This window comes from Spea bombifrons, chromosome 10 (genome assembly GCF_027358695.1).
Source record: "Spea bombifrons isolate aSpeBom1 chromosome 10, aSpeBom1.2.pri, whole genome shotgun sequence".
In the NCBI taxonomy this organism is placed as follows: Eukaryota; Metazoa; Chordata; class Amphibia; order Anura; family Pelobatidae; genus Spea; species Spea bombifrons.
Window position 1 is genome coordinate 390,001 of NC_071096.1, and position 10,768 is coordinate 400,768.

A 10,768-nucleotide genomic window follows, 5' to 3' on the forward strand; every position below is an offset into this window, starting at 1 on the left:
CGCCGATACACTGTATCACTATATACCGCCCCTCGCTGATACACTGTATCACTATATACCGCCCCTCGCCGATACACTGTATCACTATATACCGCCCCTCGCTGATACACTGTATCACTATATACCGACCCTCGCTGATACACTGTATCACTATATACCGCCCCTCGCCGATACACTGTATCACTATATACCGCCCCTCGCTGATACACTGTATCACTATATACCGCCCCTCGCTGATACACTGTATCACTATATACCGCCCCTCGCTGATACACTGTATCACTATATACTGCCCCCTCGCTGATACACTGTATCACTATATACCGCCCCTCGCTGATACGCTGTATCACTATATACCGCCCCTCGCTGATACACCGTATCACCATATACCGCCCCTCGCCGATACACTGTATCACTATATACCGCCCCTCGCTGATACACTGTATCACTATATACCGCCCCTCGCCGATACACTGTATCACTATATACCGCCCCTCGCTGATACACTGTATCACTATATACCGCCCCTCGCTGATACACTGTATCACTATATACCGCCCCTCGCTGATACGCTGTATCACTATATACCGCCCCTCGCTGATACACTGTATCACTATATACTGCCCCCTCGCTGATACACTGTATCACTATATACCGCCCCTCGCTGATACGCTGTATCACTATATACCGCCCCTCGCCGATACACTGTATCACTATATACCGCCCCTCGCCGATACACTGTATCACTATATACCGCCCCTCGCCGATACGCCGTGTCACTATATACCGCCCCTCGCTGATACACTGTATCACTATATACCGCCCCTCGCTGATACACTGTATCACTATATACTGCACCCAGCAGGGGGCAGCAGTTTCCCTGAGTTGGTCAATCACTGTAAATGTCCTGATGGGGTCACCTTTACTTTACTGGCTGCTGGTGGTTCCCCTAAACACGGCCCATTTTTGCCCCTGAGGACACCCTAGGTGACGGGTCTATATAGGGATCCTCTTCCACATCATACGCGCTCCTAGGGTAGGCAATTTGGCCACACAAGCACCAGGGTCAGTAGCTTGTAGGGGTCATTGCTGTCTATGGTGCTGCCGGCCCCGACTGCTCCAGAACAAGACGCTGATTTATTCCAAATCACAATAATCATCAAACTTCATGTTTATTCCTCAATTCCCAAATCACCGAATATCCAGCAACTTTCAGCCTGGGGCAGTAACTTCTCGCATTGAGGATCGTAGATTCCTCGGCATGCGTCGTCCCTCAGCCCCAGATGACTTGTAGTTCCCATGTTCCTACACCAGAGGGCAGTACAGCTCCAGCATGCGAGTGGCTGCGGTGAAGCCGACTCTCACCCTCTGTTGCCCAATTACCCCGTCCCGTCTGAATTCATCCACATTCAGAAGTAAAGACGCCCGTTAATTCTGAGCGAGTTTGGGTTTCCAGACATTTCTCATGTTAATGACAAGCCCTTAAAATCATCATGACAATTGTCGGGCGCCGCGTGACAGCTGAGCAGATTTACATGTTTAAAGGGATTACCCGCTAAAAGTCTCAGGTGCAGATCACTCGCGCGGTTCTTTGCCACATTAGAGAGGAAAGCGTCTTGGGGCAAGGAGTAAAGGAGCTAAAGTTACATAAAGTCTCATGGGCTTTCCGGGCCTGAAAGAATCCGATTCCGCCTGAGAAAGAGACCTCTGAGGCCCTCAAAGTTCTTGTAACTTTACATCTTTTCTTCATGTTGGCCCAAAAAATGGTATCGACTTTACTGATGGGATAGGCCTGGTCTGTTAATTGTCGTTAAAAGTAAACTTCTTTTTGAGAACACCCTTTTCTTGTGGCGAGCGTCGGTCGCTGTCAGTGGCTGTCGGTGGCTGTCGGTGGCTACTCCCAAAAATGTTACAATGTCTGAAAAATATTGTTAATATGTCTCTTTGGCCATCGCCTGCTGTCTGTGTGATAACACGTGTGTTGCTGTACCCGTGTCCCAGAGCGTATTCACCTTGTTCTGGCGAAGGTGGACGTGATGTTATTGAACGTGCCGGGCCGTCGCCCTCCCTCGGCCCCCCACGGCCGGATCCACCGGAATAGTAACGATGGTCCCAACGAAGGCCGTCATCGCAATCTGGTCCCTTATTGTCCGCCGCACGCTGGCCCCCGATCACATTCACTGGCCGGAGGTAACTGAAAGGGCTCGGTTTAAATGGCCCCCTCTGGTGAGCGAGCCAAGAACAGCTGTAAGGATTAAATTTATTGCTATTATTCCTTCCCAGCGAGGGCCCCTTCATATTTATATCCCCCCAATGCTGATGGGTTTTGAATAGACCCCCGTCAGGGTAGGTCAGCTGCCTCTGGTAATCCTCTTAACACATAAAGGAAGCCATCATTTCGTTAGGGATCTCATTAATAACACGCGGCCCGATCTCTGCCATAAACAGCCGACTAACAGCTGGCTTTCTGTCTCATAATTATGGCGCCTCTCATATGAATTATTATTTAACATGGGGGAGCAGAGGACGCACTCTGTTTACCGGCCCCCAGGGGGCGGATCGGCCAGTCAGCGGGTCACTCACGCCGCTCTCATATATCTCTCACATATCCCACATATATCTCGTATACACATATATATAATATATATATATATTATATATATACATAGTTACAGGAGGTGGAAAAAGAGGTGAAAGCCTTCCTCACGTCTGTTAATTGCTGTTGATCCAAAAGGAGGCAAAAAAATAATCCAGTTTGTGGCACAAATCCCTCCGCAGCGCAGTTTTATCCCGCTGTATTACTTTACGGGGTTTAGTATCGTCGGCAAACACGGAAACATAACTTTCAGCACCTATTTCCAGGTCGTTTATAAATCTGTGGAATCAGAACCCTGAGGGACTCCGCGCACCGCCTCCCCCCAGCTCGAAGATTACCGTTTGTAATAACTCTCTGTTCTCTATCTCTAAGCCAAAATTCTACCCAAGAACAAGAATTTGCATCCAGACCAAGTTCATTCAGTGTGAATTCTAACCTATTGTGTGGAACCGAGTCAAACGCGTCGGCAAAATCCAAGTAGATTCCATCCAACGCGACCCCCTGAACTGAGTCAAACGCGTCGGCAAAATCCAAGTAGATTCCATCCACCGCGACCCCCTGAACCGAGTCAAACGCGTCGGCAAAATCCAAGTAGATTCCATCCAATGCGACCCCTTGAACCGAGTCAAACGCGTCGGCAAAATCCAAGTAGATTCCATCCAATGCGACCCCTTGAACCGAGTGAAACGCGTCGGCAAAATCCAAGTAGATTCCATCCACCGCGACCCCCTGAACCGAGTCAAACGCGTCGGCAAAATCCAAGTAGATTCCATCCAATGCGACTCCCTGAACCGAGTCAAACGCGTCGGCAAAATCCAAGTAGATTCCATCCACCGCGACCCCCTGATCTACGCTTCTACTTCTTCTAGAATGCAATTCAATTAGTTAGACAGGACCTATGTTTCATAAAACCTGCTGATTTTTGCTAATAATACCGTTCTTCCCAATGAATTCCAGAATATTAACCCTTAGTAGCCCTTCAGATACTTTCCCAGCCACGGAAGTTAGGCTCACAGGTCTATAATTCCCGGGCACAGAGTTTGAACCCTTTTTGAATATAGGAACCACATCTGCCTTCCTCCAATCCTCCGGTACAATTCCTGAAAGAAAAGAATCCCGGAAGATTAGAAGCCGAGGTTCACTTATTCCTGACTCAGCTCCTCGTACTCGTGGGTGAAAACCGCCAGGACCCGGAGCATTGTTAACGTTAACTTTCTTTAGTTGCTGCAGCGCCCGTCCCGAGCCGTCCAATCACAGTCTGAGTGTAATTTTTTTGCAGTAATCTCACATATATCTTACATATATCTCACATATATCTCTCATATATCTCACACATCTCATATATCTCACACATCTCATATATCTCACATATATCTCTCATATATCTCACACATCTCATATATCTCTCATATATCTCACATATCTCACGTACATTCTCATATATCTCACACATATCTCTCGTATATCTCACATATCTCACACATATCTCATATATCTCACACATATCTCATATATATCTGCTATATCTCACATATCTCATATATATCTCACAGATATTTCTCATTTATCTCACACATATCTCATATATCTCTCATATATCTCACACATATCTCTCGTATATCTCCCACATATCTCGTATATCTCACACATATCTCGAATATCTCTCATATATCTCACATAGATATCTCACATATATCTCTCATATATATCTCACATATATCTCTCATATATCTCACACATCTCATATATCTCTCGTATATCTCACACATATCTCACACATATCTCATATATCTCACACATATCTCATATATCTCACACATCTCATATATCTCTCACATATCTCATATATCTCACACATATCTCACACATATCTCATATATCTCACACATCTCATATATCTCTCACATATCTCATATATCTCACACATATCTCATATATCTCTCATATATCTCACACATATCTCTCGTATATCTCTTGTATATCTCATATATATATAGCTCACATATCCTACATATATCTCACACATATCTCTCGTATATATATCTCATATATATCTCACGGATATTTCTCATATATCTCACACATATCTCTCGTATATCTCATATATATATCTCACATATCCTACATATATCTCCCACATACCTCGAATATCTCACACATATCTCACATATATCTCTTGTATACCTCTCGTATATCTTTCATATATAGTTCACATATGTCTCACGTTTATCTCTGATATATCTCACACATATCTTGTATATCTCTCATATATCTCACATATATCTCTCACATATATCTCTCACATATCTCATATATCTCTCATATATCTCACATATATCTCTCACATATATCTCACACATATCTTGTATATCTCTCATATCTCTCACATATATCTCTCACATATATCTCTCATATATATCTCACATATATCTCTCATATGTCTCTCCCGCACAGGCCCTGGACCCCCGCGGTGCCGCTAATCGCTGGGCCGGAGTCTGAGGGAGTGAATGAGTTTGTGGAGAGTTTGCAAACACCTGTATTATGTCGGCGTTGGGAGAAATTCTGTCGGACAAGCGGTAATCCCCTAATCTGGCCATTTGCATAGCCCTCATTAGCTGATGAGCCCCGCGGGAGGCGCAGGGGCTGCCTGGGTGGTTTGCCGAGCGTGGGCTTTGCATGCGCGGAGGGGATTAGAATGTGTGTGAATCCGTGGACGCGGTAATTGGGTGGGTGGAGGCTTCGTGGATCCTTTCGTTTTCCGTGTTTGCTCAGGACTTTGGGGCAGAAATTCAATTTTGTCTCAGTGGGTTTGTGGCTTTTGTGTAGTTTGTCAGCTTTGTTTGGCGTCACAACTCAGAAAGGAGATTCTGCCACATAAAGAATTCCCAGAGACGCCGACGAGGGCTTCGAGTGCCCCCTCAACAACTCCAATCCGCACTCACTCCAAAGACCCGCATCAAACGGCCGCCTCTACTCGCCCCAAGTGCTTGGAGACCCAGCGCTCGCCCCGTTGAATATTCATCGCCCCCAAGAGTAATTTTAATGCAGAAAAAATGAAATGTCCGTCGCCGCGCGGCTCGCTCTGTTTGAGCAGCTGCAGCAAATCACTGGGATTTAACTGAGACCGACGAGTCCTCCCCTAATAACGGTGGCTATGGAAAGTGTAACTTCTTTCTTCAGACGCGGGGATCAGGGCAGATTATCCCAGCGTCGGAGTAATAACATCGCCCGTCCTCACAATTAAATCAATTACTGGGGATTTCGTTTGTCCGGCGGATTTCAGTAAAGAATGAAATAAGAAATGAGTTTGTAAAAGAATGTAACCGAGATGAGCCGGTTTACTCTGAGCATTAACCGGATAACGCTTACTAAACCGGCTCGTACTGCGTGCCAACGGACAGCCGGGAACTAACTGGTTTCTACTGCGTATAACCTGACCAATCAGTAACTAACTCGCTTTTACTGCGTATAACCTGACCAATCAGTAACTAACCCGTTCACACTGTACATAAACTGACCAATCAGTAACTAACCCGTTCACACTGTACATAACCTGACCAATCAGTAACTAACCCGTTCACGCTGTACATAACCTGACCAATCAGTAACTAACCCGTTCACACTGTACATAACCTGACCAATCAGTAAGTAACCCGTTCACGCTGTACATAAACTGACCAATCAGTAACTAACCCGTTCACACTGTACATAAACTGACCAATCAGAAACTAACCCGTTCACACTGTACATAAACTGACCAATCAGTAACTAACCCGTTCACACTGTACATACACTGACCAATCAGTAACTAACCCGTTCACACTGTACATAAACTGACCAATCAGTAACTAACCCGTTCACGCTGTACATAACCTGACCAATCAGTCATTAACTCATTTCTGCTGCATATAAACTGACCAATCAGTCATTAACTTGTTCACGCTGTACATAAACTAACCAATCAGTAACTAACCCGTTCACACTGTACATAACCTGACCAATCAGTCATTAACTCATTTCTGCTGCATATACCCGTCATGAACCCGTTCACACTGTACATAAACTGACCAATCAGTAACTAACCCGTTCACACTGTACATAACCTGACCAATCAGTAACTAACCCGTTCACACTGTACATAAACTGACCAATCAGTAACTAACCCGTTCACACTGTACATAACCTGACCAATCAGTAACTAACCCGTTCACACTGTACATAAACTGACCAATCAGTAACTAACCCGTTCACACTGTACATAACCTGACCAATCAGTCATTAACCCGTTCACACTGTACATAAACTGACCAATCAGTAACTAACCCGTTCACACTGTACATAACCTGACCAATCAGTAACTAACCCGTTCACACTGTACATAAACTGACCAATCAGTAACTAACATAACCTGACCAATCAGTAACTAACCCGTTCACACTGTACATAAACTGATCAATCAGTAACTAACCCGTTCACACTGTACATAACCTGACCAATCAGTAACTAACCCGTTCACGCTGTACATAACCTGACCAATCAGTAACTAACCCGTTCACGCTGTACATAACCTGACCAATCAGTAACTAACCCGTTCACGCTGTACATAACCTGACCAATCAGTAACTAACCCGTTCACACTGTACATAAACTGACCAATCAGTAACTAACCCGTTCACACTGTACATAAACTGACCAATCAGTAACTAACCCGTTCACACTGTACATAAACTGACCAATCAGTAACTAACCCGTTCACGCTGTACATAACCTGACCAATCAGTAACTAACCCGTTCACGCTGTACATAAACTGACCAATCAGTAACTAACCCGTTCACACTGTACATAAACTGACCAATCAGTAACTAACCCGTTCACGCTGTACATACACTGACCAATCAGTAACTAACCCGTTCACACTGTACATAAACTGACCAATCAGTAACTAACCCGTTCACACTGTACATAAACTGACCAATCAGTAACTAACCCGTTCACACTGTACATAACCTGACCAATCAGTAACTAACCCGTTCACACTGTACATAAACTGACCAATCAGTAACTAACCCGTTCACACTGTACATAACCTGACCAATCAGTAACTAACCCGTTCACACTGTACATAAACTGACCAATCAGTAACTAACCCGTTCACACTGTACATAAACTGACCAATCAGTAACTAACCCGTTCACACTGTACATAAACTGACCAATCAGTAACTAACCCGTTCACACTGTACATAAACTGACCAATCAGTAACTAACCCGTTCACACTGTACATAACCTGACCAATCAGTAACTAACCCGTTCACGCTGTACATAAACTGACCAATCAGTAACTAACCCGTTCACACTGTACATAAACTGACCAATCAGTAACTAACCCGTTCACACTGTACATACACTGACCAATCAGTAACTAACCCGTTCACACTGTACATAAACTGACCAATCAGTAACTAACTCGTTCACACTGTACATAACCTGACCAATCAGTAACTAACCCGTTCACACTGTACATAAACTGACCAATCAGTAACTAACCCGTTCACACTGTACATAACCTGACCAATCAGTAACTAACCCGTTCACGCTGTACATACACTGACCAATCAGTAACTAACCCGTTCACGCTGTACATAACCTGACCAATCAGTAACTAACCCGTTCACACTGTACATAAACTGACCAATCAGTAACTAACCCGTTCACACTGTACATAAACTGACCAATCAGTAACTAACCCGTTCACACTGTACATAAACTGACCAATCAGTAACTAACCCGTTCACACTGTACATAAACTGACCAATCAGTAACTAACCCGTTCACACTGTACATAACCTGACCAATCAGTAACTAACCCGTTCACACTGTACATAAACTGACCAATCAGTAACTAACCCGTTCACGCTGTACATAAACTGACCAATCAGTAACTAACCCGTTCACACTGTACATAAACTGACCAATCAGTAACTAACTCGTTCACACTGTACATAAACTGACCAATCAGTAACTAACCCGTTCACACTGTACATAACCTGACCAATCAGTAACTAACCCGTTCACACTGTACATAAACTGACCAATCAGTAACTAACCCGTTCACGCTGTACATAAACTGACCAATCAGTGACTAACCCGTTCACACTGTACATAAACTGACCAATCAGTAACTAACCCGTTCACACTGTACATAAACTGACCAATCAGTAACTAACCCGTTCACACTGTACATAAACTGACCAATCAGTAACTAACCCGTTCACACTGTACATAACCTGACCAATCAGTAACTAACCCGTTCACGCTGTACATAACCTGACCAATCAGTAACTAACCCGTTCACGCTGTACATAACCTGACCAATCAGTAACTAACCCGTTCACGCTGTACATAAACTGACCAATCAGTCATTAACCCGTTCACGCTGTACATAACCTGACCAATCAGTAACTAACCCGTTCACACTGTACATAAACTGACCAATCAGTAACTAACCCGTTCACGCTGTACATAACCTGACCAATCATAGCCATTCTGCCCTGGCCACGTTTTACGTATTGCTGAGCAGCGCAGATAAAGTGCGGCCTGACGGGGGGGGGCGTATAGATTTATGGAAGGGAATCATTAAGTCCGTTATACATCCTCCATACTGCGGGGCAGCACCTTATCTGGGCCGGTCAGCCATATGTAGAAATCTTTATCTGGGCCGCCCCAGCCCTGACGACGCTTATCCTACCCTGACCCTGGTCACATCAGTGAGGTTACAATTCTCAACCTGTTCTCAAGCAGGACCTGCCCAGATCTCTGTCCGGAAAGGGTTAAAGCTGAGAGCCGCCCCCCTGGTGGCCGCTTTGACTTTTCACCGGTCCGATCTGTCGTGGCCGGTTAGAGGGAACCAGCCCGGCCCTTATTGATCTCTTCATTTCTCTTTTCTTATCCGGTGCGCCTCGTCTGCTGCCGCGCTCGAGGGCCGGGGGGCCGTCTGTTCTCATTGTGCTGACTGGTTACTGCGGAGAAGAATAGAGGAGCAGGTGGTGTGACTAAGCAGATCGGGCACAGAATAGAGTCCTGTCCCTGCGCGGCCGCCCGCTCCGCCCCCCAACTGTTCCGAATTAAAGCTCGGAATTGTCGCTTTTACCGTCCCGACCTTTACAAAACCCGTTTACAAACCCACCTTTGTGGACCCTCGGGGCCGATGGGGGGCCGCGGAGTAAACTGGCTGCCAATCACGGGAATTCCCTGTCCGTTTCATATCCAACCAAAATATCTGTACATGGAAGCGTCGGTGCGGGGTTAATAAACACCCGGAAATACCCCCCCCCCGCTGCTGCACCGAGACAGCCGCGAACCTGCTAAGCGGAGGCGAAAATGAGACAAAAGTGCCACACATTTCCCGTTAGGGGATATAAATCCAGAAATAAATCATAGAAAATAAAAACTGGAGCGTCTGAGACGAGCCACGAGTCCCACGAGCCGCTGGCCACGAGTCCCACGAGCCGCTGGCCACGAGTCCCACGAGCCGCTGGCCACGAGTCCCACGAGCCGCTGGCCACGAGTCCCACGAGCCGCTGGCCACGAGTCCCACGAGCCGCTGGCCACGAGTCCCACGAGCCGCTGGCCACGAGTCCCACGAGCCGCTGGGGGCCTTCGGCTTCCATCAGCTCCCGTCCCACGGCTTCTGTGTCCTCAAATCTACCAAACGCACCTGGAGCCGGAGCCCAAAGAGCCCCCAGACGGCTTCGCTTCTGTCCAGGAGCCGGTCGTTCCTCTTCTGCTGTTTGTGGCCGGCTTTGGTGGCCCTCTGGTCTTCATCCACGGTGAGCCAGGTAAAGGAGACGTTCGAGGAGCCACTGCGGGTGTCCATCTTTTGGGCCGTGGGTCTTTTCTGTGGAAAAATCTGCCGACCGGCAGCCATTGGGGGTCTTAATAAAAAGATACAATCAAACTTATGAGTGCTTTCATCAGGACACCCGCCAGCGCACTACTATTTCTCAGCATGACGGGGGTTAACTACCGCTCTACCCGCCCGCTCACTCCAATTTAAAACACCCGACGGGTTTTGCCCAAGCCCCACCCACTTTCTGCCTGAGCCCCTCCCACAAATCAAATCTCCACAATGAAAACCCGGCCCTGGATCCCGGAGTCATGGGATCAGGGCC